The sequence below is a fragment of the Nasonia vitripennis genome, chromosome 1 (genome assembly GCF_009193385.2).
Source record: "Nasonia vitripennis strain AsymCx chromosome 1, Nvit_psr_1.1, whole genome shotgun sequence".
Classification (NCBI taxonomy): Eukaryota; Metazoa; Arthropoda; class Insecta; order Hymenoptera; family Pteromalidae; genus Nasonia; species Nasonia vitripennis.
In genome coordinates, this window is record NC_045757.1 from 30,415,527 (window position 1) to 30,443,214 (window position 27,688).

At 47.8% G+C, this 27,688-nt stretch overlaps 1 protein-coding gene across 1 annotated transcript in view; it reads left to right on the plus strand.

Annotated features, from left to right (window-relative positions):
* Positions 1–9,107: 9,107 nt before the first annotated feature.
* The window catches only part of LOC100115438 (protein Shroom), an 82,995-nt gene continuing 64,414 nt past the window's right edge, over positions 9,108–27,688 (plus strand). The window contains exon 1 of the mRNA XM_008210029.4: positions 9,108–9,693. The gene's annotated coding sequence lies outside the window, so the exon portion shown is untranslated. The remainder of the gene's footprint in view (positions 9,694–27,688) is intronic.

The window sequence follows — 27,688 nt, forward strand, 5'->3', positions numbered from 1 at the left end:
TATTTATTATCCTACGATCGTTATTATTATTGCCGATCTCGGCTCTCTGTGTACACGTCTACGGTGACTCTTGACCCTGTTATTTCGTCGCTCGCTTGCGCGTAACCGGCTTCTCTCTCACAGGCGAACGGGTTTTTTCTCTCCACCGCTGCAGCGAGCCTTTCGTCTTTTTGGCTGTGCGTGTAATGACGGCCATTCCACGAAGGATGCGCTGTATACTGGCCTACTTATACAGCCTTATATTGGCTGCGATTTCGGGTGGAGCACGCGCGATCGCCGCTACGAGTTGCTCATTGCGCGTTGCTCTTGAGAAAGTTACTCGCTCTCGCGCTTTTCTGCAGCAGCTCGGATGACACCGGCTTTCCGTGTTTCCAGGCGGCGAATCGCTTGGAGATCGGTATATCGAAGAGGATTTTTCGATCTATTACAGCGCAAGGTCACGGCGGAACGATTTACAGTTCGCTCCATTTCTTCGATCCGAGAAGCGCGACCGTTATACCCTCGTAGTATTACGCGCTCGCACCGATAGTGTTTTATATATATTCGCACAGTGTTGAAATTCATCGCTCCGTGCACGCGCGTACTTCCGCAGGAGAACCGAGCGTAATTATCCGAGTCAATTTAGCAGCTCGAAATGAGCTTCTGGTCTCCCGCTCGTGTGCAAGAGGCCGATTTCGAGGATCGCGCGTCCCTTTCGAATTATTAAGATGTATAATATTCGTGTCAGGCCGCAGCACGCGCTCGTGCGCGAGCCGGTATTTACAATTACCGATTGATTACCTCTCTCCGGTAATTCGTGTGCATACGGTATACGTTTTTTTCGCGCGCGCGCGCGCGCGCGCGTATGTGTGTGTGATCAACGCGCAAATTGAAGCCCGTAGGAATTGTTATTAATAATGAATCTCGAGCGAAAAGCGGCAAAACGAGATCGCGCCTTCTTTTTCCATCGTCGTCTCGCTGTACACCTTCTCGCGTGTATAAATATATCTATTCCCTCTCTCACACACTCGAGCGAGAGACTTTAACGCGGACTGGCGGAGCGAAATCGATCGGCGGCGGCGGCGGCGGCGGCGGCGGCTTTACGCTAATGCAAAATCGGCAAAAACTCGAGCTTGCCGCGGAAGAGGGAAAAGGATCGACTGCTGCTCGTATTTTTCACTCCACGCGTATACGCTCTCCGGAGCGAGAGAAAAGTGTCGCGCGATAATACACATGCGTGTGTGTGTGTGTGTGTGTGTGTGTGTGTGTGAGAGGGAAAAGATCGTTGGACACGCGAGAATGCAAGCGGCCGATAAAGCCGGCCTACGCGCGTTATGTCTCTTTTTTCTTCATCTCTCTCTCTCTCCCTCTCGGCTTCTTTTCGCGAGTCTATCTCACGCGCGGAGCGATATTGAGAGACGTTAAATTTTCATTTTCACGCTCTGGCTTTTCAACTCGACTACTCGCCGTCGCGCGATCGCCTCGCCCTTTTTTTCCTTATCTTCGCGAGCTGCTGCTGCAGTCGACGGGTTTAATTTGTTTTTGCTCCTCCGCGCTCTCGGGGATTCTTTATTTGCGGAGCACGAAAGCTCGCTGATAATAACGAAAGTATTTTAATGGCTCTCGCGTAACGATTTCTCGGGATTCTTCGGGGATTGTCCTCTGGTTTACTGCGCTCGCGCACGATCGATGCCGATTTTTACCTTTTTTAGTTCTTCAACAAAAAATCCCTAACGCGATCGAGACTGACGTACGCGGGGCGCGAATGAATGAAGTAATTCGAGTTGAGGATAGGCAAAGTCGATGCGGCCGGCATAGCCTCGATTTATTACGCGACTTTACGAGCGGAGCGCGCAATTTTTACGAGACCGGCCTGTTAACAGCGCGCGGGAGTAGAGCCACGGCGCGCATTGTTTTTATGAAATGAAAATGATTCAATATTGAGGCGAAGGGAGAGAATACGAGAGCGTTGGGTATATGGTAGTAGTGCGATCGGTAGCGCATAATTCAGGCCGTCATAAATTAATAATTGATAGTTCCTTCTTTTCTGCATTCGTTTATGGTTATTCGAGCTGACGTTTATGTACTTGTCCTTCTCTGTGGCTGGACGTCGCGCGCGCGCGCGCGCGCGCGCGTGTGTGTGTGTGTGTGTGTGAGAGCTCTTTGTGCAGCTTTGCGCGCGTGTTTTACGTCGGCAAATTATGACTGTGCATGTAGACGCGAACAATGAGCTTGATGTGCAGGGGCGGGAATTTTGAAAAATTATGTGTGGGCGTTGAGTGCGCTTTGGAGAGAATTCGTCGGGTCGGGGGTGGTTATTTTGTACGTCTTGATTTGAATTTCGCCAATGTTTGTTTAGTAATTTTACTGGTATTAGGAGAGAGATGAAACGATCGAGTGTATTCCAATCAATATGCTCTGCTATGGACAAAATTGTTACTTTCTAAGTGCCTGTGCGCCACGTACCTTCGCTATATATACAGACACTGCATACGCGAGGGGAAAAGCTCGTGTACCACTAATTCCGATTATTTATAGATATAGCGCTAGCTATACGCATACTTTTACACCGCGAAAAATCAGCTCTCCCTCGCTCTGCCGCTTCGAGTTTCGCAAACAACATTATTTTTCCCCCGACGAGCCAGAAGTCGTCCGAATGCCGCAGCAGCATAGCCGATGAAAAATAATTTACGAGCTTCTACACCGCCACAGCAGCAGCAGTCGCGCAATGACTCGAAGTGACGCGGTGGCTGATATCGTTCTCCGACTGGTTTCTTTGCCGGCGCTGCTGCTGCACAACTCGCGCTTTATACTCGCTCTGTCTCCCTCTTTCTTTCTCTCCATTGGGTCGCGTCTGCCCTTCAATTTAATTCGAGTGACTCGTGTACCGTCAAGGCCGCAGATGTATCTCTCTTTCTCTCCGATGCTGCAGTTGCAGAGCAGCGCAAGCGAGAGAAAGAGAGTATACGTATGTATGCAGCGCAATGCGCGCGCGCGCGTGTGTGTGTGTGTGTGTGTGTGTGTGTACGAAGGAGGGAACAGAGGAGAGAGAAAAGATTGATGTATACGCATATTATTATTGTGCGCGTTCGGTCCACTTTTTCGGGAATTTAGGTTGACGAGCGATATGCTATATACCGTTTCATCGATATAATTGAAAATATAGGAAGCGATGAAAGGCGCTTAATGAATCGTCGAGATAGAGATTGCTTCGTATAGCTTTTGAAACGACAGATACCAACATTCTTACCAGACTACACTCGTAACAGCCGAGCAACGTCCGACTTCACGTGCATACTTTCGAATGAAAAATGCTCATCCCCTGTAATTCTTCCAAACGCGCGCGTGTCGTAGCCTCGGCCATCCGCATTAGCCCCTGCGACACTTCCCCTTTGACTGGTCGCGTCGAAGCAATAAAACTGTATCAGGATCCCGACACACAGTACAAACGAGATAAAGCCGAAGAGAAAAAAAAGAAAGAACGTAGCATTGGAAAAAAGCGTCAGGTGCGCGCGGGACCAGCTTTCCCAGGCCGGTGCGAAAAGCGAAAAGTCACGTTCCTTTGGGAATGGCGATATTTTGGAAGTTCATTTGTGGAAGGTGTGAGGACTTTCCTATGGGGGTATAGAGACGGCGCAAACGTGAGGCGGTCCTTTCTCGAGACAATCGGGTTTTGGCCTGTAAATTTCAACTAAGCCGACGAATGCAGATCTCGAGGAATAGCTTTCTTGCTGGCGCGAGAAACGAGTCCCTTTGCTCTTAACGTTTGAATTTTTTAAGAATGCGCAGGTTTAAAATTAGATGCGCTCGATAACAAGTGCATTTTGTAAATGGGTAAAAATAGAGTGCGAGACAGCTATATATATAGCTTTAAAAGCGAAGCGATCAGGAATATCCAGTTTGATGCGGCGTTTACGTCAGTTTATCGTTATAACGTCCTTCAAAATCTGGATGAGACTAGACGGATCTTCTTTTGCAAGTATATAATATAATGTACAACACAAGTGCAAAATCTTGTAAGCATCAGAGCGCCAGCTCTTTTCGGATTAAATTCGACGTGCCTGACTAGCTTTTAGCGGAACGCACTCGATGCGCCCTTCACATTATCATCCTCCGAGAGCACATCACTTATTGGTGTCTTCTAGAAGAGCTATACCGTCTTTCGAAGTCGGAGAATAAAACTACCAGAGAGCCGAAGCTCTACACGCTCGGTTACACACTGAAATTCTAAATCAAGCGTGACGACTACAATTTTTTTATTATTTGCGCTCGTGGCTTGTATAAGGAAAATCGTAGCTCGTTATACACAAGTTTGGTGAAATTTGGAATGACGAACGGCGAGGAAGCTTCTCGCTCTCCTATACATCGTCCTCGGCGCATTCGCTCATCCCATATATACCCTCTCCCTGTCTCTCTCTCTCTCTCTCTCTCTCTCTCTCTCTCTCTCTCTCTCTCTCTCTCTCTCTCTCTCTCTCTCTCCCTCGGAACTATGTAAGGGAGCCAGGGCAAAAAGGAGAAAAGTCACGTTCTTTCGTCAAGGTCGACCGGTGGCTATATACATCGCTACATGTGCGCAGCGCGCGGGGCATTTGTTTCTTTTACCGCTGCGATTACGCGGCCGATGCAGATGACGATGATGCTCTCCTTCGCGTGGCAATTATCGCTGCCGGGCGCGTTTCCTTCTTTCTATACAACGATGCTCCGAGGCTATAGCGGTGCGCGTTTATGCGTAACCTGACCTCGTGCGCGCGCGCGCGTTATTATAATATAGGTGCTTTTGACTTCTCTCTCTCTCTCTCTCTATATATATATATATATATATGCGCTTCGGAGAGGAATGCTGTAGCTATGGAAGAACAAGTTGTAAATTTAATAAAACGATCTTTTTAAAGAAAATACTGACATGTCAATTTTTTAAAATTTGAAACGCATCGAACGTGAACAATGGAAAAGAGATGTATCATTTGTATATTACATGCATAAAAGAGAGCAGATTTGGACTGGCCTGATAATAGGTCGCGTTTTATAAACTACAGACTTTGTTATAAACACACGCGCCAATTTAGACAAACAAATAACATTATAAAAAATAAAATCGACGTTAATTTTCTTAACAACCCTTTAATTACTGGACAAAGAATTAATTTTTCCATCCTGATTATACTGCATACAAAGAAAATGTAACAGCCTTACTTGGCGAATATACGATACGCTTAGGCGTACATACAGGTATAGAAGATACGATTCAAGCTCTTATAAAGCCAAGCCGAGGGCTGTTTTATAAGAGAGGTTAGAGCCCCCTTTTATCCGCTTGTCGTCTTGTCTCTTCCGACTGTCGAGGCTTAGAGCCGACTGATATCTCCGAGCGGCGCGCACAGGATTTGCTGGCGCCTTTTATGGCTGCGCCGGCGTATATAGTCTCTCGAAAATTTCCAGCTTTGCTATTCCTACCCTTGTATACGCGATAAATTTGAAATATCGATCGAAAAAGAAAAGTGTCACACTCCAATGTCGCAACGACAAAGTCCCCGTCGTTGCAGTGTAGGTGCGCGCGATAGCGTTACACGTGGGTGAGGAAAGCCTCGTTGATTTTTCTCGCTTCTCCGCAGTTGCGAGATATCCCAAATAAGACAATGCACCGGGTATATACCTATATACCAGACTACTAATGCAGCTATAGCGCGGCCGCTGCAAATAGTGGGATCATCGCGGCAGCGGCGGCGGAGCGACTGATCACTGGCATTTTCGAGCGCGCGCTGATTAAATTGCGGTATACGAATGCGCGACGAGAGTCCCCGTCTCTCTCTCTCTCTCTCTCTCTATACCTGTATACATGCACATCTGGGCCCTGATGGAAATTGTGTAGTCGCGCGGCGCTTTGTGCTGAGCAGTGATAAATTACTTAAGCTTAAGTGAAATTCAGCTTGGGGGCTCTCGAGTGGATTTAGATGTCGCCGGAAGTATGCCGCGCGACTATTCGAAGGAATATATAGTATATATACTATATAATACATCAAAACGCATCAGCCTTCGAGCACACACAAAACTAAAACGTTCCGCGCGGACGATAAAGATTCCGAAAATGAAAAAATCTCGGCCTAAAACCACAAACAAATCGCAGGATTCCCGAAAAAGCGCATTCCAGCACGTGAGAGCAAATATTTGCACGCGTGTGTGCGTGTGTATCGTTTGGGCGTATCGGGTCCGATGCGGCGGCGGCAAACAAAGGCCCGATAAAAATGTCCCTTCGGAGGGAGCTCCGATGACGAAACTCGAGGGAGAGACCCTACTCAGGTAGAAACCTGCCTGTGCGGAACTCATTTGGCAGGAGGTATATATCGCTGATCGGCTGCTTCTATACACAAATGGGACGGAGGGTTACACGCGAGATTTCGAAATTCGCCGAGCATTAGGGCGTTGTTTTTTTTTTTTTAATGGAGCTCGATTTTATTGCATATATGCAAAGTAATTGACGAGCTCGCTCTGGGAACCAGGCCGATTAGCGAGATTCGAGAATTAGTCATCCCCTGCAAAAGCGAAAAAAAATAATACCCCGGCATTCCTCTCTCTCTCTCTCTCTCTCTCTCTTTCTCTCAAGCAACCCACTCGCGATGTATAACAGCCTCGCAGTCAGCCATCTCGGGCTTCGGCGCGCGAACGCTTACACCTCCTCGCGCAAGTACGCGTACACGTACCTCCCTCCTCCCTCTTTCTCTCTCTCTCTCTCTCTCTCTCTCTCTCTCTCTCTCTCTCAGTCTAGCACACACAAGTGCATCTCCCAGAGCTGCAGAAGAGAGACGAGGCGTATCAAAGCCGACGGCCTTGGGTTACAACCCCGGCAGATGGTCGCCGGCCGGTGCAGAGTATATAGCCAGTGTGGGTCGCACTTATCGCGCGTCACGCGACTGCCTGCGAGTATATAGAGGCTGCACGCGCGCAGATGTATAATCGAGCTAATCTCGCGCGCGAGCTTATGGAGTGAGGTTCTGCGCGCTCTTGCAAGAAGAGTCGAGTACATTACTACGGGGGAAATCGAAATTCGGATCGAAGGAACAATCGCCGAATCGAACTGTAAAAATCCGATCTAGAAGCCGCGAGAGAGTGAGGTGTCTCGCTAGTCATCGTATACGTTATGTGTACGTGTATACACGCGTGTATAGGAGAGCGGAGAGAAGAAGAAGAACGAAATCGCCTTTGGCAGAGAGCGGAGATTTCATTACACCGATAGCCATCGAGGCTGCAGATAAAAGGTCGTTGCTTCCTCTGGGTCAACAAACTTTTCGCGTTTGTTCTCTCGATATGGATTCGACTATAGGATCCACCTGACCACACACTGGAATAAGCAGTCGTCGATCCAATTCTACCATTAAGCTCGCGTGATCAACTTATCTCTCGATTGGCTGATCGAAATTGCAATAAAGCTCGCGTTTATAAAGCGGTAATCAATAACGCCGAGCGACGAACGTGTAATTTCGAGAGAGAGAGAGAGAGAGAGAGAGAGAGAGAGAGAGAGAGCGACATCGCGCCTCCTTTCTGCACAGACTAATGCGGATTGGGTACAGAGGACGGATTGATTTTTTCTCCAGGGGCTATAGCTGAAGATGAATTTCAGACATTTTGTACGAACGCATACAGTCGCATGCTATCGTGCGCATTGCATCGAAAAAGGAAAATCCGGCACGTAATCGCGGCGAGTTTTCCATTTCACTGTAGCGGAAAATCTGGTTTATAGAAGAGACGAACACGCGGAAATACGGAAACGACGTGGATTATACGCTGCCAAGCTTTTCTATATATCCACCTGTGCAATGATTTAACGTATAAAGTTGTATATAAATTTGAAAGATCGTAAAGGCGTACAAGGCTCGGATTAGACGCGGCTTCGTAATTATACGAGTATGTGTGCGGGTTTATAATCACGGCGATGCATCGGCATGAAAAAACAGCTTTATACTCTCTAAAGTTCTTAGAGCGAAAAGTTAAGTTATACATACCTTAACTCGCGGCTAAACGCTATGCGAGAGTTCATTTTCACCTGTTCACATGATGAAAGGACTGATGCGAGCGTTTTAGAGTGTGAAACTCGCGCGGGCTCGGGTGATAAGGCGAATTTGCGTATCAATGTCATATATTAACTTCCTCCTATAAACAAGCGTATACTGTATAGAACGTCGTCGTCGACGAAGAGAAGGAAGAGCTAGTAAGAAGAAGAAGAAGCTGCAGCCTCGCGCACAATCTCCCGAGAGAGAAGCAGCAGCAGCGGCGACTTTGCGGTCGTTTGCCTTGGCTGCTGCTGCTGGAAGAAAGAAGAAGAGGAGGAGGAACAGGGATAGAGAAGAGAGAGAGAGAGAGAGAGAGAGAGGGAGAGAGGGAGAACCCGATCCCGATTCCAGTCCGCGGCCGGTTTCCGGCGCGTGCATTCCTGCGAGAGCCGAGCCGATCGCCGATCTTCGGCCGGCTTCGGCTCCGCTCGCTCTTTCTTCTCTGTGTTATATACGTCTGGCAGGAGTTGGACATCGCGGAGAGGTTCACTGGCTCTCGTGTATTACGTGTGTGGGTTTCGCTCTCGCGCGAGACACTGGCTTGTGCCGGTTTTACGATTGCCGCAGACGCTCCGAGGGCTTGAAGAATTGAATTTTCGATTGTTCGCTCGTTGCGAACGGCAGCTCTTCGAGAGGCTCGCCGGCAGGAAATTAACGCCGCAATTATACAATATTCTCGCTCCGCACAAGCACAAAGTCTCCCTGATATGCGACTAATGACTCTGAGCCGTAAACGTCGATATCGAAGCATCTCTCCACGCGACTCGACTTCTCCCACGACTCATTAGCTCCCCCCTGGCTTTCGGCTCGTTAAGCATCTCGACTGTGCACAGCGTTAATAGAACAAATTTAAAACCCGAAACTTTCCTTTATAACTCAATACCTTGCGCGTCTACATTCGGCCCCCCGCGCACACGCGCGCATACCTGCGCCGCCGGTGGAGAAGCCGCCTTAACCTTATAGCTCACCTTGCCTTCCAATACTCTATTCCTCCGCTGTTGTGCCGCTGCCGCAGCCAAGTCCCCTCCCCCGCTCTCTTTCGCGCGCGCGCTGGCGACACGCACACAGCGCGCGGTAGGTATACACAGAGAGAGTCTCGCTCTCGGAGACACACAGCGTTCGGCTCGGCGGCGGCTGCTGCTCTCCTCAGTCGCGCATCGGCGCTTGCCCCGAGCGGCAGCGGCTCTTCGCGAGACCGGTTGCGCGTTTTCTTTTCAATATCGCATACACATTGCGTCTCACAGTACAAGCACGTTTTTTTCCTCGGGCTTCCCATCTCCGAGAGATACACAGGGATTCTGGCGCGAGGATTGTTTTCGATATCGCCGTCGTTCTCAGTGCTACACACACACACACACAGTGAGACAGGGAGAGAGCAGTGCAGTGAATACGCGTAGAGTAATAACGCATCTTTTCTACGCACAGTGCAGAGGACGAGAGAGCGTCCTTGCGAACGGATTAGCCGGTCACACGTACATCACACACGGTTGTATTCTCCTTGTGAGTGAGAGAGAGGGAGAGAGAGAGAGAGAGAGAGAGGAGCCGATAAGAGGGATATACTTACTGTATCCTCCCAGTGCTCTCTGCGTTCACGCGGCAGCAGCATCTCGGAAGAGGCGGAGGGCTACACACACACACAAGGCTGAATAGAGGAAGTTCCGTGAATCAACAGGTACGTCTCTTTCTCTCCAGAGAGGAGATTACGCTTGCGCGCGCGATGCGGCGAATTTCCTCGGCGGCGCTCGGATTTCGCGCGAGCCAAGCGGATTCCAAGAGTTTATTCTCTCCCTCCTCCGTATGTCTGTGCGTTTTGGAATGTGACGTCCGTTGCGTGAAGTTGATTGGGTTCAACGATTCGTGCGCTGCAGATGTCGGCTTTTCGTTTCGGTATGCGGTACTCTGTAAGTAAGTAGTCGCTGATAAGTAGTTTATCGGTCCACGCGAAAGTATGCGCGCGTTTCGTAATTAGGCAGATTCAATTGCCATTGAAACGAGCTTATCGCCGGCGCGCGGATGCGGGCATTTTGAAACTGATGCTTCGATTGAGATTTCGGAAATGAGGCGAACCTCGAGCACCGGAATATTCTTGTAACCGTCGTCGCTTTGTCGGGGCCAAATAGAGGCGTTCTATTCGGAAAGCATCGTCACACGAAAAATTCCCCTTAAGCGATTACCGATTTTCCGTCCGCTCGCCACCGGTCATTTTTCACCGGCTATTATACACACCCGCCGCGCTGTGTCCCCTCGTGCGTACGCACTGTTTCCGAAACAGAGTGCGCGCCGACAAAACAGATCCTACGCTGCAGCGCAAGAGCGAAAATCGCTAAAATCGGCGTTACCCCCCGTGCTCGTGGAAAAAGCACGTGCGATCCCTATGCAGCGGCTCTCTCTCTCTCTCTCGAGAGAGAGAGAACATCAGCACATCCTCGGCGGCGCATGCGGCCGCCTGTTTAATGACTAACAAAGGCGAGCGTCTAGTCTAGAACGCCTTCCTTCTCTCTCTACCTTCGCTGCTGCTGCTGCACAAAGACGCGGCGGCGGCCGGAGAGCACCTATAGCTACGGCAGAAGCCGGCCACCGCTCTCTCGATAGAGCGAGTTTACGCTCCGAGAAGAGGAGAGCAGCAGAAGAGGGAGAGAGAGAGAGAGAGAGAGAGAGAAGGTTCTCCGTTTCTCTCTCTTCTCTTCCTCGAGGCGGTCGCCAGTTTCTCACGCCTCGGGTGTACACCCGTGTATATCTCTCGAGAGAGAGAGAGAGCTGTATGTGCTACTAGCTCGCGAGTCTGCTCTGCCGTCTGGGGCGTTTTTCAGTGGGTGGTGGTGTCGCCGATTTTTCGGCTCGCGAGAGAAGGCAACTATCGCGTTTTTGCAACGATTAGACTCTACGGCCTTCGCGTACGCGTTATCTGACTTTAATAAAAACATAGCGCGAGAGTCGAGGCCCAATAAAAAGATTTTACGACGCACGTGTGCAATGACTAATGCTACGTTGGCCGCTCGGAGAATCGTTAAATTTTAACTTTGTAAAAATATCGAAAGCTTTTTTTTCCTACTGGCAGCAGCACACGAAAATATTATTGCTTTGTACACGTGAATATCGCGAGTTACGGCGTCTAGCTAGACTAAAACTAATGGTTGAATATTGAGTAATTTGGGCAAAATACTCGAAACCATAGACATATAGCGATGGCGTTTACGGCTGCGATAAATCGTACGAATTATCGTATCAGAAACGCAGTCAACCTTTCGCGCTCACGCGATCGCTTCTAATACACACGAAATATATATCAGCTGATGCAACTCGGACAATTTTCTTTGTGCGCGCGCATGTTCGCACATATCGGGAACAAATTATCGTCCGCAAACACGAAGCGCTGATTATTTATATATTCGACGACGCTCAGCAGCAGCGGCGGCAGTTCGTGTAATTTCATTTTTCTCTCGCGATCGCAGAAAAAACTTCGACTTTACATACATTTGCATAAAGCGAGAGAGGCGCGAGAGAGGGACTTCCATTACATAATTCGAGGGAAATTAATGCACATAATTCTCTCCTTCCCCCCCCCCCGGCCCGCGTTAGAATTCCCCGAAGTACGTATAATCGATACCCCCTTGAAATCGAGCATACCTATAATTCTATATCTAGAAGAGATTAAAATTATTAAACACGGCCCCGCGAGTGCTTGCCAGCGGAAAATCATCAGAAACTTTAGGCGCACTCCGGTAATAGCCGCCAGCAGCTCGATTTCGCAAACGTAAAATCGCTCGACTAAAGTAATTACAGCTCCGTTTAGCCCCTCCTCTGCCCCTCTATATAGACGAAATTATATTCCACTTTCTATATCACCATACAGCGGCAGGACTTGTATATTATATATCTCGCTCATCAAAATCTAAAAGCATCAAAGAGCCAATCAGAGCTTTCGCAATATAGCGCTCATATAGAGAAGTCGTATAATATCCCTGCAGCTTCTCTCTTGGGTAAAAAGAAGCAGCAACAGTCGCGCGCGGCTCCGCCACAGCCTGTTTCCCTCGACGAAAATTCCGCGCGAGCGCGATAAACGCCGCGCGCTCGTTAATGCATATATGTATAGAGCGCCGGGACTCCTCTTCCGCCTCGTGTACATAATGCGCGATATAATGTGCGCGCATAATACGCAGGTGTCTGCGCGCGTCTATGCGTTTATATTTTATAATATTGCACTTATGTGTATGTGCAGAGAGGAAGGTACGAGGGAGGGACACCTTTTCCTTCCTACTTTTCTCTCTCCGCGGGCTTTTGGTCGGCGCTGCTGCGTGTGCACGAGTTTTTGCCGAGAGTTTTCGATGCTGAGTAACGCTGCACCGTTATAATTCCCCCCTGTGGGCCAAGCTGTGTATATACGCGTACAAACTACTCCTGCACACTCGGATGATGATGGTATACCTACGGAGAGCTCGGGCGCGAGCGATCGGTAAGTGGAGAGAGAGAGAGAGAGAGAGAGAGAGAGAGAGAGAGAGAAAGAGAGAAAAGCTGCTTTTTACTTATTCCGGTTTTCGTGTATACGCTTATACGAGATGTGTCTCTCTCTCTCTACTCGATGCTTGAACCAAGAGGACTTTTCGTCGTGCATCGCGGGACGATGAGACGAGGTATTTTCTTGATATTGTGACGCAAGTCGCGGCGGAGAGTATTTCTCTAATTGATCGTGATGGATGATGGACAAAATTGAGTGAGAACGAGTGAAAAAATGCGTATACCGTCGCAGAGATACACACTGGGCTGCGTAAGTTTCGTAATGGATAATACTAAACTCTCGTATATATATAGCTGTATGCAATCTCGCGACAGTGTCTCGCAATACTGCCTCTAAATTGAAACATTTTGAGTTGTTACACGGTATTCTGCACTGGTAGGAAGGATCGTGTTTCAGAGCCGCGCGAATTCTGCATTTGAAACTGTACACACACACACACACACACACACACACGTCGCTATCTTCGAGTGTCTGTTTCACTTCCTACGACGCCTAGAAAATTAACGTGAAATTTCGCGTTCCGCGCGCATGTGTAATATATCTGAAATCTTCGATCGCGGCGATCGATAATTTTTTGCCTCGATTCCCAACACATACACACCTCATCGATTATATCGCGATAAGCAGGCGTGACTCACCGATAAAATTCGCCTCGCGTGTTATATTTAAGCAATAATAACAGCTCATTATAAAGACACGTCGGGCGAAAAATACAAAGCAAACACACTCGGCAGACAAAGAGCTGACAAACTATAGGTACAACGGCGATAAAATCCCGTTTCGAAAAAAAAAACGCTTCAGCACCTGGGCGGTCCGAACTTCGCGCGCGCGCGACTACGACCTCTGATCTGTCACGAAGCGTAACAACGCGCATTAACGCCGGCCGATTGAATTTTGCACTTTCTTTTTTTTCACTCCTTTCGGTGCGTGTGTCTTGCTCCCGAGTATAATATGTACGTGTATGTAGGTATATAGATTCCCCCGTGCGCGAAAACGAGCTATCCGCTTACGAGCCTTTCTCGCGAAGAGAGAAGAAACCCGAGGAATTTTTCGCCGGTGTATACGCGTTCGAGGAAACCGTTTTGGGCGTCTCTACACCGGTGGCCTGCATCATCGACGAGGCCCGTTTGATTACTTTATAAATGAAAAGAGTCTGTTTATCGAGCAGTTCGTCGAGGGCAAAAACGCCAAATCGCAAATTACGAGCGTCATTTCCTCGATTTTTTACGAGGAATCTCTCGCATACCTCGCGGCAATATAACGCATACAGCAGCGGCGGCAGCAACTTAGAGTAGCCCCTATAAAGTTTGAAGAATTCCCGCAGCACACTACCCTCTCGAGTCACTGGTATATACATAAATTCACATACACATCAGGGAGAGAGAGAGAGAGAGAGAGAGAGAGAGAGAGAGAGAGAGAGAGAGAGAGAGAGAGAGAGTCAGAAGACCGCGAAGCAACAGCGGCAGCAGGTGCTGCGCGTACCTGCGTACATTACTTATAGTGCCGCAGCCGTGGAGGAGGGAAGAGAAGCAATATAAGCGGTTCCCTTCAGCTGCGGCAGCCGGTAGCCTTGGATCGTCCGGGAATTCGAACAATGTGAGCCATGGACAGCTGGCGTATTTATCTTCTTTTTTTTCATCTTTCGGTCCGTCGTGTTATCGCAAGCGAGATTTTGGCGATTTTGGTGTCGGATACGTTCGTTTTATTAATGAGAAACGCTGAGATACGAGATCGCTGCTAGCCGCAGAGATTCGAACGCTTAACGGTGCTCCGCAGATGAAACGCGATACGGAGAGGAGCCGAATTATTCTTCTTTTCCTCGGCGATTAACAAAAATCTCGAGATTCTCGAGCGAGCAAAACACGCAGCTTCGCATATGGATATCCTAAATAAATAGAGTCGAGAGTTGCCGCGGTATGGATCAAAATTAGTCGAGCCGTTGCCTCGAGCTGTATGCCGTGTTTGACAGTGCTCTAAGTGGTCCTACATGGTCCGAGACCGCCCGAGGCAAGAGTTTTTTCTCCGTCTTCGCGTATAGCCGATATTCTCCTCCGCATGACTTGGAGCTCCATCGATCTGTCTATCTGATGAGAGAGATGCTTTGTGCTACTATACATGCGCTGCTGGGCATCGATTACCGATGCTTTTTCCTTCGGATGAAAAGCCGAATATTTCACGTTTTACAATCGCTCGGATCGCCTTGTTGAATAAAGCCATTGTTTAACCGGCAATTTTATACTTGTACATTACGCGCGGTTGCTCAAGGGCCGAAAATTGTTAATTGACCTTGAACCAGTTTCATTCGACGTCTGAAATATTGATAGTCCGGCGAGTTTAGAGAATGACTTTTTCATTACTTCACTCGTCGAGATGAATTGATTGCTGCACGGGTGCCTATTCTGTACAGTTTTTTTATCAGTTATGCGCTGGAAGACTTTTAATTAAAAGTTTTTTGCCCGCATTTTGAAACGTCGTCCTTGTCTATCCGTAATTACGAATAATTCAATGATCACAAGCGTTCTGTTCAGACGTAGCATCGAAAAAAAAATTCAACCTAGCATCTTCATCAAAGTTGAATTTTTGAGAATCCTATCTGAAATCTGAGCAGTTGAATCAATCCTGATACGGCCACATAACGGATGGCACACATGCTTCGAGAAGACGGGAAAAGAAGTCCATAATTCTAATGGCTAAATGAAAACCGTACCGAAATTCTTGAATGCTCATTCATGCCCCGACTATGAATGAAAGTGTTTGCCGTTCATAAATTTCGCTCGCTCGCTCGCCCCTGTGCGTATATACATTTCAGTGTCCGAGAGTATATATTTTGAATATTTTATGTAAAGGAACCCGATTCAGAGCGCGCGCTCGCGGCCGTTCCGCGGTATTTCCATTCGCGCGTGTATCGGATGGGGAGAGAAACCTGATTCCGAACAGCGAACGCTTTAATCAATTTTTATGTTCGCCAAGGTTTTTCGTCCATCAGAAGCGAAGAGAAAAAAATGCGCGAATCTCTGTACTCTTTTCCAGCGTGTGCGTGATCCAATGAACGCATAAACAAGGCAACGTCAATAACATCTTTGTCCCTCGGGCTCCGCGCGCGCAATACAGTTAAGCCTAACCCAAAAGGAAGTCGCATTTCCATAACAGTATTTTTTCAATTGTCAATTATCCATTCGACGACGTGGAGGACGGCGCGCAATTTCAATGGGCAGCCGGTCACACACAGACAGACAGCCTTGTCTGTATGGGTATAGAGTGGACGCGAACGGGAATATTAATACGAAATAGATTAGCCGGCGCCCCTGTTGACTTTTCCAAGGCACGATTATGCGGGACGTCCGCGTGAGAGACGTGAGCAGCGGTGTATCTACTGTATGAAGAAGGAGTGTCTCTTATAGGAACGTTTAATGTATATTTCGTGTGAAAATTATTACATCGTTGATCCCGATATACGACGCGATGAAGGATGTTGTGTACCGTTTTGTTAGATGCGTATGCGTGTGTGAATAAAAAAGAATAAGAAGCACAAGTTGCAGTCGCGGGCTAATTAGACGAAAAAATTCGACTCAATCATCGAGCCATTATAACCGATTACAACTAGTCTGCAATCTTAACTGTTCCGGGGCGACGAAAAGCGTCATCGATACAGCTCTCGTTGACAGTTTCCCAGCATACTTTAACGCCGACGTTTAGAGAGATAGAGGATAGAGGAGCCCCCTGCTCACAAACAATACGGACTCGTAATTCCTCTCCGTAACTGTAAAGCGAAGAAGCTCTGCTACGTAGAAGACGTCGCGTCGTGCACAGCACAAAAGATATACAACAGAGAGCAAGAGAGAGGATGCATTAAATCTCGGGGCTATAAGGTACACCTCTCAATTTTACTAATTGAATCGGAGAGTAAGCCGAGTAACCCAATTAGCCCTCGTTATAATGCAGCCGCTCGGCTCTCCATTATACGCATACGCTCATTACTTACTCTCTGCGCGTGCGCGCGAGGAGAGGAGATTACAACATATAAACCGCTGGCGCGAAGTGTGTGCATGTAGATGCGCAGGAAAAAGTGTCGTAGACGCGCTCGCCCTCGCAAAAAAGGTTCCTCTCTCTCACTTCTTCGAACTTGCAAAGTTCGCGGAAGCGAACACAAAGCTCTGCGCGCGGTAAATTGGACATGGCGGCGGCGATGCGTGAAAGATAACGGATCCTTTTAGGGCCTAATTAGTCTAATAATTAACGAGCGTCTACACTGAGAGAGAAAGAGCAAGTCTCGTTATAAGCGAGGTTATGGCGACGAGTCGCGGACGAATCGCCGATGAACTTAACGGTCGATCAGAGAGCGCGCGAATCCTCGTTCTCACGCGCCACTCTCTTCGTTCGCTCGCTCGCTGGTGCTTGAGTGCAGCGTGTGCGGTATGTGTAGAGGAGAGTATGTATGCGCTTGACTTTTCTCCGAGGCTATGGGTGTATAGAGAAAGGAGGAGGAGAGAGGAAAGAGAGAGAGAGAGAGAGAGAGAGAGAGAGAGAGAGAGAGAGAGAGAGAGACACGATATGGGGGTAACCCTGAGAAGGTTGGATTAAATGACTGGGCGACGACTCTGACCTCGCGAGCGCAGTGTGTGCGCGGTTTTGAATATTAAGTTGGCTAACGATTTTCCGCGCGGGGATCGATTCATCATACAGTCTTGCTTATAGAGGCTAGATTGGATTGGATTTTTCTCGAGATGCGTGAACGATGATTTAGTTGGTTGATTTATTGCCATTTTTGGCGCACAAAGATGATCTGCGAAAGTACATCAAAGAATAAATGAACAATCAAATGTTGAACTTGGCGAGTTATAGCATGAGCAGCCCAGGCAGCAGACCCAATCAGGCAGTTTTAGCATATGTATAATCAAACCACTATATCTAGAGCGTCCGCGCGGAATATCGATGAGGGAAACAGAAAAACGTCTATGCGCCACCTATCTTGGCTTACAAGCGACACTTGGACACGTCGGCTTCACAAAGGCTATAGTCCAAAACTGTTGTCTACCTAATATACGCGCATATCGAAATTAAGTTTATAGTTTTAATTCGCCAATTGTTTTGATAAAAATTTGAGTGTCATATAAACACCAATGCAAATACTGCAATGTCTTTTTCAAAGTAAAAAAAATAAATATAAAGCCACTAAAATAAATTGTGTATTCTTCTCGGATGTAGATTAATCGTATTTACGAAAAATTCAGCTACAAACAGGCTGCCTCTTACGTCCGACTGTATACACCCATCATTGTCATCCGGTTTATTCCAAGCCCGATACCGTTTCGAGCGTATAAACCAGAAAGATCTCACGACCATTAACCTGGATAAAAAAGAATTAATGCTCCTCGAATCGTCACTGTTTTCTACTTTTTCACGGTAAACAGAGCCGTCGCGAAACCCGCACTGCAGATCTTTTGTTTCTCTCTCACTCTCAAACCGCATACCGTCGCGTCGTAAAAAGCGTCGATTTTGATGAATAAATACGCATAAACTCGAACGCGCGCGCGAGCGATAAGTCCGATCGACATCCAAAGGCAATAAAATCCTAACCGGGACAACAATGCGCAGCGTTGCAGCTGTTGCCGCTGCCCATCAAAACCTCTCTCCGTCTGCGGCGAATTTTAAGCGCGTTTATATTCGCACCGAATGAAAACCTCTCCCAATGTCAAGCAACAATATTCTTCCACCTTTTTTCATCAAAAAATAAAGCCGACGAGAACACGATCTACGTTTTCCAGCGCGAAAAAATGCTACCTCTTGAAAAATCTCGACAGCGAGGAACGCCGATTTTTTCCTTTCGAAAGCGTACAATGATCAAGGATAAGCGAGAGGATCGCCACGTCTCTCTCTCTCTCTCTCTCTCTCTCTCTCTCCCGCGCATTTTCGCGCAGTCCCACAGCCATAATTTCGAGTCATCTCTTTTCCTTTCTCGCGCGCAGCTGCAGCAGCGGCAGCAATGCGCGCTTATCGCGACGCGGCTCTCGTTTTACGACCGCGACGATTTCCACCTCAGCGAACAAAGCTCCAGACGCGTATATAGCTATATATGTGTATGCACTCGACTCACACGTAGAGGTGTGCACACCGTCTTACGCAGCAGGTATTATATGCGCAACGCGCTGCATGTACATGCGTATATAGGTATATAGACACAGTGAAAGTGAAGTTATGCGCGGAATTTTATCGCCGCGGCGAGTCTGATCAGCTGCTGAATGTGTGCATGTACGTGTGTGTGTGATTCTTGAATGATTCGGGAAAAATTATGGGTTGCGTAAAGAGCGAGGTTTTGCTCTGCATTATGTGGCAGTGCGTGATGCTTGAGAGTAATGAAGGTGTAGAGAAGCGTTGCTGTGCGAGATGAGCATGACACTCGTTAGGGGGTTGGTTTTTCTCTTTGTCTTTGGTCTGCTGGAGAAGTGTCATTCAAAGAGTGAGGTTTGCTGATTTTGGAATTTTGCTTTTGTTAGGCTGATTGCACGAGAAACGTTGATTTTAATGCTTGAAATCATTTCCCTGTGATTGGCTATTTTTACAAAACGCACTTGGTATATGCAGTGCCTTCGTAAAGCACCCAAATTCAACGTTGAATTTCGAATACTATGAAATATAAAATAAATCGCGTTACCCATAGGCAAATTGAAGTGAATCAAATAGGCCATAATACGGTCGCGCAGTCATGCGCTCTATAGATACCAGACTAGAGAGACCCACACACACATGCACAGAATTACGTCATATTTGCATTTCGTCTCGCGGCACACGAAACAATAACCCAGCGATTATTAGGTTCCTATATACAAACACATAGTGTGTATAACGATGAGAGCTCGTTGTCGCACATGCAACAACGCACACACCGACGAAATTTTACTTTCTCCGCTGCAATACGCGAGTAGAGAAAGAGATAGACAATTAAACGATATCCAGAGAGGGAGAGAGAGAGAGAGAGAGAGAGATAGAGATAGAGAGAGAGAGAGAGAGAGAGAGAGAGAGAGAGAGAGAGAGAGAGAGAGAGAGAGAGAGAGAGTCTAAACAAAGCCGTATTTGTTCGCGGCGCGCTCCATTGCTCAAAGGACAAATATTTCAAATGCCGATCGCCGATCTCGATATACTATGCGCCGCGATCGGCTACACACACACACACACACACACACACACACACACGGCTATACCGGGTAATATAGATTGCGAGAGAGGCCGGGAGACACACGACGATCATTTATTCGTATATTATAATATATATTCGAATCGGATGATTCACACAGGCTCATTGTGAGAGAGTATGGTAGAGGCTCGTGTTATTTTTTCAGGCCGCCCCCCGGGAGAGAGAAATCGCGTGCTTTTCGAGAACTAATGGGCTAAAAGGTGCTTTATGCGGGACAGAGAGAGAAACTGCGAGAGGGGCACCCTTTTACAATGCGCCCTTTCTAATTGGAATCGTGATGAGGCCTTTGTTTATTATTATGCGCGATGTGCGCCTCGGAGGATTTATAAATAGCGATCGTTATTGCTATTTTTACGATCGGCACTGTATCAGGGCTAGAAAATCGAAAGTGCACAGCGATCGAAACGACACACGCGGTTTCCACTTGATTTATTCAGGAGGATACACACAGGTATAGACACCATCAGTGGCGAGTTTATTTTTTCCCGAAAATTTATACTTCTGCGTCGCGTTTCTAGTATATAACATAATACGAGTTTTATACGCATACGACCAAGTCGCATAAGAATTTCATCGACACGCGCGCTGCGTGATATCTCCTTGATATTAATCGAAGGGAAAAGTTTGACAAGTACATATGAGAAGCCCCGGATGGTATGGACACCAGCAGCTCTTCTTTTATTTTTCACTCGCCGCGCTAACGAACGCCGGGGTATAGGCGCAAGAAGAAATAATCCATTTAGTGGAATACTGTACATTTCTATATCTAGAAAAACTGGCTTCTCACAATTATTTCTAAACTTGCACTTAGCCTCTCCCTCGACGCACTATTAACATTCACCGCTTTTAGACTCGGGAATATTGCTCGGCACCGACTGGTTTCGCGCCATATACGTACGTGGAATACTAAACCTGCGTTGCACAAGCTCATGTGTGTGTGCATAAACTCCCGTGCCAAAAACGAGCAAAAACAGCCACTCGCAAGAGAGACGAGCGCGCATAATGTACAGCACTCAGCACTGCGGAGAGCAGATATCAATTTTTCGCGACGTCCCTTATACATATACGATTAAGTAATTACCCGCGCGAGTGTGTACGCGTATACACATAGTCAATCCAAAATCAGCATGACCGATAGACAGTCGACAAATGAAGCAGCAAAGCAGCAGCAGCAATCCCCCTGCTGGCGAAATGTTAACTGTCAAAGTAGCTTTCCGCGCCAGACATCCAACATCTTCGTTTCTCCTCGCCTTCCATTTGCCGCTCGCGGAGAGAAACGACGACGACGACGAGGACGCGAGGAGGAGGACTCCTCCTTTGCTGTAAGCACATATGCGATACTTGCTCTCTTTTTGGCCGCCGCTGCTACGGAGGAATGCACGTAGCGGCCTTGTGTGACGACCGGACGGCCGTGAGAGAGAGAGAGAGAGAGAGAGAGAGAGAGAGAGGAGGTGGTGTGCACATGCGTGAGCGCGAATTAATGCAACGTCTTTCTTCTCGGCTCTCCGGACGGGCAGACGTTTATGCACGCGCGCGGCTCTCATTATCGTGGCTGGGCGCCGCTAATTACTTTCCTCTCTAGGCTCGCACTCGATATTTATACTCCTCTTCTTCCTCTGCACCTCTAGATTCGCTCGTTGGATTAGTTATTCCCGGCGCGGAGGGGAGAGGAATTTGCAAGGGAAAGTGAAAATGATTGGCAGGTCTGCACGTGTGTGTGTGTGTGTGTGTGTGTGTTTTATTTGGATTAGCTCTCGGGAGTGTGGAATGCGACGACGATGCTGTGTATGTGTGTGTCTGCATATGCGCAATATCTACTTTTGACGGAGAGCTAATTACGCTTCTCTGATCATCGGGCTTTTTGTTTGTTAATGCTGATTATTCGAAAGTCTACACAGCCGTGGATCATTAGTGCCTGGAGAGTAAACCAGAGGATGAGAGGATAGTTACCACCTAGAGACGCATTTTTTTCATCCCGCCGCTCAATCAGTAGCCAGCTCTTGCGCGATTGCGAATAGAGTCATTACGGTGACCTCGTTAGACTCTTCGTAGAGCTGCTTTCCGGAAAAGTTCGAGCCGAGTCCTTCGCGGAATCCGCGTCTTTTATCCTCCTCGTATCGAGACGTGCACGAGTGTTGGCGCGTCTCGTGGGGGTTTTGTTCGAAACAGCCTAGAATCGATACACCGAGCTTTTTACATACTCTCACCTAACTCTCTCGAGTATTATAAACCTGCGCGCGCAAGGCATGACTTATCCTCCTTTTCGAGGCATTCCCATATACCCAGAAGTCGTAAGGCCTTCGATTCTTCGCCGTAATTACACCCAGTCGAGAGAGTCTATTCAGGGAGGCGACGTTATGGAGTATAGGAAAGTTATGTGTCGTGCGCCTACGCGCGAGAGAGTCGCGAAAAATCGGATTTGCACATGAATGGAACGGAGCTGGACGAGTGTGGAGAAGTTTTTAATGGGAGATTCGAGCGAGTAAAAAAGTGACATTGTGTCTATACACCGATGATGATGATGATGATGATGATGTGTATTATAACGGAACTCGCGCGATTTTTTTGATTTAAACTCCTCCAATTTTTCTTCTTCGAGGTGAGAGTTCCCTGATGTGTATAATTGAGCAATTATTCGAGGGTATAATAGAGGAAGTTTCTAAAAATTAGAGTTGTATAAGCGATAGGAAGACCGCAGCGCGAGTGTTATTTATAGACTTACGGCTTAATTTCTTTTGTAGTATCGCGTGCTGCAACGAAACTACATTTCACTTCTATAACCGACCACCCAACGGATGACACTCGTGGTCGGATGATCGGCCGAGTATCGCATGAATCTTCTCTGGTTACCTATAGTCGGGGCAGTTTTTCAACTTCTCTACCGGGACCTTTTTCGAAACGCTTCGCTTCAGTCTCGATGAAATCCGATCTGTCTGCGGCGCAAGAAAGGACGGCTTATTAAAAGCCTGAATATACACCCTTAATTACTCTCTCGCTCTCTGTTCATTGAATCGCGTCGCGTAATAACAAAGCTCGCTCGATGATCCTCTCGACAAAAGAAAGCGGGCATTCAATTTCCTCCGCGCTTATACAGTATAGCAATAGGAGAGTGAAAAAGTGCCCTGGCAATTATATTATAGAAAATCCATCGCGCGCGCGCGCGCGCGTCATCGACGAAACCGAAAGTCTTATGATAGTCTCTCTGTCGGCCTTTGTCCGCGATCGCCGATATAAATTTCACTCTTGCGCGACTAGTCGTCCCTGCTACACAAGCACATAATGGAGACTGTTTTCAGTGGCAAGGCTGCAGTCAGTGGTATATATCGCGCGTGCATCGGAACTCGAGAGCTCCGCGAGGATGGAGCCTTTAAGCGCACGGGACACCGACTCCGATCATCGTCATCGACTCATCGGTGCGATCTCGGTAGTAGGTGAAAGTTTTCCTCTTTTTTCCCTCCCATTGTTCGACACACATTGGCACGTCGTCGTTGTCTTCATCTCTCCTCTCGGCAAGGGGGTATTTATAAACACAAAGGCGCGACACACGAAATCAATTTCACTTTCGGCATTTTTCCGCGCAGCCAAGCGACGTGTCAAAGAGTGAAAGGTCAGGGCTGTTGTGTGTGTGGTGAGCAGCATCCTCTAATGAAAATTTAAGATAACTCTCTGTGTGTTTAGAAGACAATGCGCTTGACGATCATCGTTTTTCTCTCCCCTTTTTCTCCTTATCGCGTGTATTATGCGGAGGAGGATGGACGGGACTTTTCTAAAATGGAAAGTCGGATTTCACCGAATGCTGCAGAGTTTTCTGGCCCTATCTCTCGCAACGATCTCCGATTACTCTATCGCCATCTCCTCTCCGCACACAGGAAGAAAATTTCAAGCTCCGATAAACAAACAAAGGACACACCACTCCCATGAGTCGTCCTTCTCTCACCGTGTCTTCCGCGAATCGTTTGCGCCTCGACCTCTTAATTTCATAACACAGCTGCGAGCGTTACATCCTCGCGTAATACGTACCGCGTTTGGACACGTATAATACGCCGAGAGAAGAGGGAAAGAGATAAGCGGCGGCGATAGTCGCAATTATCCCGTCGTCATTTGTCAATACGCGCGCGAGCGCACGCGAGAGAGAGAGAGAGAGAGAGAGAGAGAGAGAGAGAGAGAGAGAGAGAGAGAAACGCCAGTCTCGTCGATCACGAGGAGATCGAGCACTTACAAAGCCGGTGTGTACAAGCGCGCGGCATCGCGTGGCTCTCTATGTAACAGGGGAAAAAGGTCCTGGCTCCGTTGTTCTTCTGTGGGTACTCCCTCGAGCGTGATAGGGTTACTCGACTCGCCGTTTTTTTCGTTCTCGATTTAGAGACGTTAATAGGGCTATCGTTACGGGCACGAGACGTTGCGTAAGCCTGGTTATGCATGTGCGATGGTGCGACTCGAGAGATGAATTTTCTCATGTTTAGTGGAGCGAATATCGCGGCGCTTCTTCTTGTTTTCGTTGCGTCTGGATCGGCGAGCGTTACACGCCCACTACACGCGATAACGTAAACACTGCGCGAGCTTTCGTACAGGCGCATAATAAGCATTTTAAATCGTGAAGCCTACTCTCGAGAAGAAAAAATTAATTGCATTGAATGCACGATAAAGTCAGGTATAAAGTACACTTTTTGCTTCTCTTTCTCTCTGCAGCCAACCCTGTGTATATTTTCTCGGGCATATCCGAGCTATCTGAAAAATTCCAGCCCTAACAAAACAGCTACGCACAGCGCATATTACAAGAGAATCAGTTTCCCAAGAGAACACCACACACGCATCTCCTTTAACACACAAAGGCGCCAATCGCGCACAAAGCCTTGGCTCTTTCTCGATACATAAGTCGTCGCTCCCCCTCGCAGCAACGAGAAACGACGACGCGGAGAGAGAGAGAGAGAAAAAAATAAAGAAAAGGAGAGCTGCTCTCTCGCATCTGAATATTTCCCTCTCGTTCGTCCTGTCGCAACATATACATCTATATATACACACACACACACACACGCGCACACACATGGGACGTATTGTCTGTTTCAGCTCTCATGAACAAACGGCGCGCGGGGGGAAGAGACAGTGCAGAGAGAATAAAGGACGTGTGGCCCATTAGGCCTCTCTTTTCACGAGCGGCACGAGCGCCGATTTTCGAACAAACGTACATAACGTATAAGCCAAGGTGAAAGTAAAATGGCGCTACTACTGCCACTGTCATCCTCTGTGTGTACTTACTGGTCTACGAGAGAGACAGAGATGACCTTCGGAGATGAAACAGTAACCTTAGATCCACGTTTTCCATTCGCGCGCGCGAAAAAATCGCGGCTTTGAAATTCCCGCGGCGGCACGTTTAATTCGCGACGTGACGCTTTGTGCGCTGCTTACAGCTTCCATGCGGGGTTGTTCCTATAGAGAGAAGAACGAGATGCGCATGCATTTGCAGCTGACTTTTTTTTCTTTATTCGCGAGGGGGAAGCTGCAGCAGCGAATGATTTATGGATGATGGCTTTGTGCTGAAGCGATGTATACCAATGTGGATCACTTTCCATCGGATTATGCATGAGGGGGAAAGTGTAATGGAAACAAATTTCTGGAGAACACGACGTTCTTTGCGATGCATAAGTACTTCCGACTCTGTTCTTGCAGTGCAGCCGTTTTGATGCGTAGTCCCACTGAAAGTCCGCTACACGATTTATGCGCTCGTCAAGAATTAGCCGGTGATCGGTATGCATCCAGCAAATAACGATGTCGTCATAAGGGCGATATTACGAATTAACGATGCCACGCGTGAAATCCCGTTTCGGTTTAATGCGTCGCATTAATCGAGTTTTGAAAAAACCGCCGCTTCGTGAACGTTTATCGCACCGGAGATTGCGCGCGGCTCGCTTGAAAAATTGGACGTAGCGTAAAATAAATGGCCGAATTAGCGATACGTAACGCGCGCTCGGCGCTTCATTGTACGGGCTTACAGGAGGTTTAGGTTTATTTTCAGGAAATCCGTTACGTGAAACTGGCTCGAAGAGAGGAAAAATTGATTATAACGATTAATTTATATAGATTGGGTCACCCGCACGCCGCTTCAGAATAGCGATTGAATTTCCCGTGTATAGCCCCATACACACGTGCTCAAGCTACAGCTGATGAAAGAAAAACACGCGTAATGCGTAAGCTCCGTAAGACGCATTAATTCTTCTACGACAGAATTTACTCGCGGTCATAAATCACCGCTGCTCGTGATTACGAAATTCCGGTACGCACGGCGAATAACCGATTTCGGAAGCTTATGTAAAAATGTAGTAAAATCGGTAGCTTACGCGCATGGGAAAACGTTATTTTTATATTATACCTCGAGAGAGAGAGAAAGAGCGTTTCCTAGTACGAATTTTCTGGACGCGTTATGTGTATGGATGCGATGTTTATGGAAAACGGACGTTGCGGGCATTAAAAGTTTTCCTTTCGTGCGACCGGTTTTGGAGATCGCTTTCGGAACCGGATCCTCTTCGATCTTCCATAATACTCTAAATCGAATTACTCAACGACTTGTACTCTATATCTTCGCACAAGAAAAGGAAACGTCACCTTTCAAGAAAGCTCAGCCTCATTAGCCCGACTTATCAAGTGCCTCACACAAGGTCTCGAGAGCCTCTCCAAAGCTTCCGTCACACCCGAAAGCGATTTTCCAACGAATCAAGATAAGCCTCTTCCTGCTTCCCGCCAGCAGCGCTTCACACAGTAGTGTATACGAAAGCGCAAAACGCGCGGGAAAACGGGCAAATTTCACCTTCGAGAGAAAATTGCCCGCTTTGTCGTGAGACCTTTTTTTCTCCTCTTCTCTCTCGAGTTCCTATTCTCGCGCATACACGTAAGAGCGTCGCCGTCGTGTGCACAGTGGAAATGTCGCACATCTCTGTCTGTGTGTGTGTGTGTGTATAAACGCTGATTATGCAAGGCTCTTCGGAACGAAATGAAAATTTCACTCGCCTCATTTCTTTCGAGGCCTCGTTTTTCCCTCTCCTCGCGCTGAGCGCGCGGATGTCTTTCTTTTCCTTTCTTTTCGTGCGCGCATTATGCTCTGTCGAGTCGTGTGAGTTTGGGACAAGCGCGCGCGGCGGTTATGCGATCGGGATCGGTGTGTATTATACGATAGTATATATGCCTTGCGTGGGAGAATACTTATGGTGCAGGCTTGTTTCTCGGTGCGGGAGAGAATATACATTTTCGATTTTTTTCATCGCTTCGCGACCTTTTTCCAGACGTGACTAAATATTTGCCATGTTTTTCTGTTTCAGGTATGCACGTGTAACAAGCACACCACCGCAGTAAATACATCTCTCTTCCATAATATATACATATACCGATAGACGTCTTTACGTAAGTACAAAATCGGTACACAATAGGGCGCAGAGCGCGAGCAGCTCACAAAGACTTCCGTCTTTCGGCGATTTCCTCGTCTCCAAGAGAGAGCAATTTTCCTAAAATATCCCAGCACCCCAAAATTACAGCCCTAAGCTCTCGCGAGAACCTTCTCTCTCAATCCTAAATCTCTGCGCCGATCGCAATTTCCTCGGACAGACGGACAGCGTCGATCAGCTCTCTCTCTACAGCACAAGCACACACACTCACTCTCATTTTCAGAAAAATCTCGGCTCGCGCCAGCGTTTGTCCGATTCGCTTTTAAGTACACGTTGTGTGTAGGGCCGCCGCTCTCGAAGCGTGGGAAGCAGCGAGTCGCCGGCGCCGATTTGCTTAAACGCTTTGCCCTCGAACTTGCCGTTGCACGGGAACGCGTTTCGATCCAGGCGCGAAGTATAAGCGTTGCTAGAGAGGGGGGGGGGGCAGAGAAGAAATACCGGAGGTGTGCACTTGTGATCTGCGCCTGTCGAGCTCTCCGTGCGCATAGATGCGGAACGTAATGCACACCGTGCTATATACTACCGG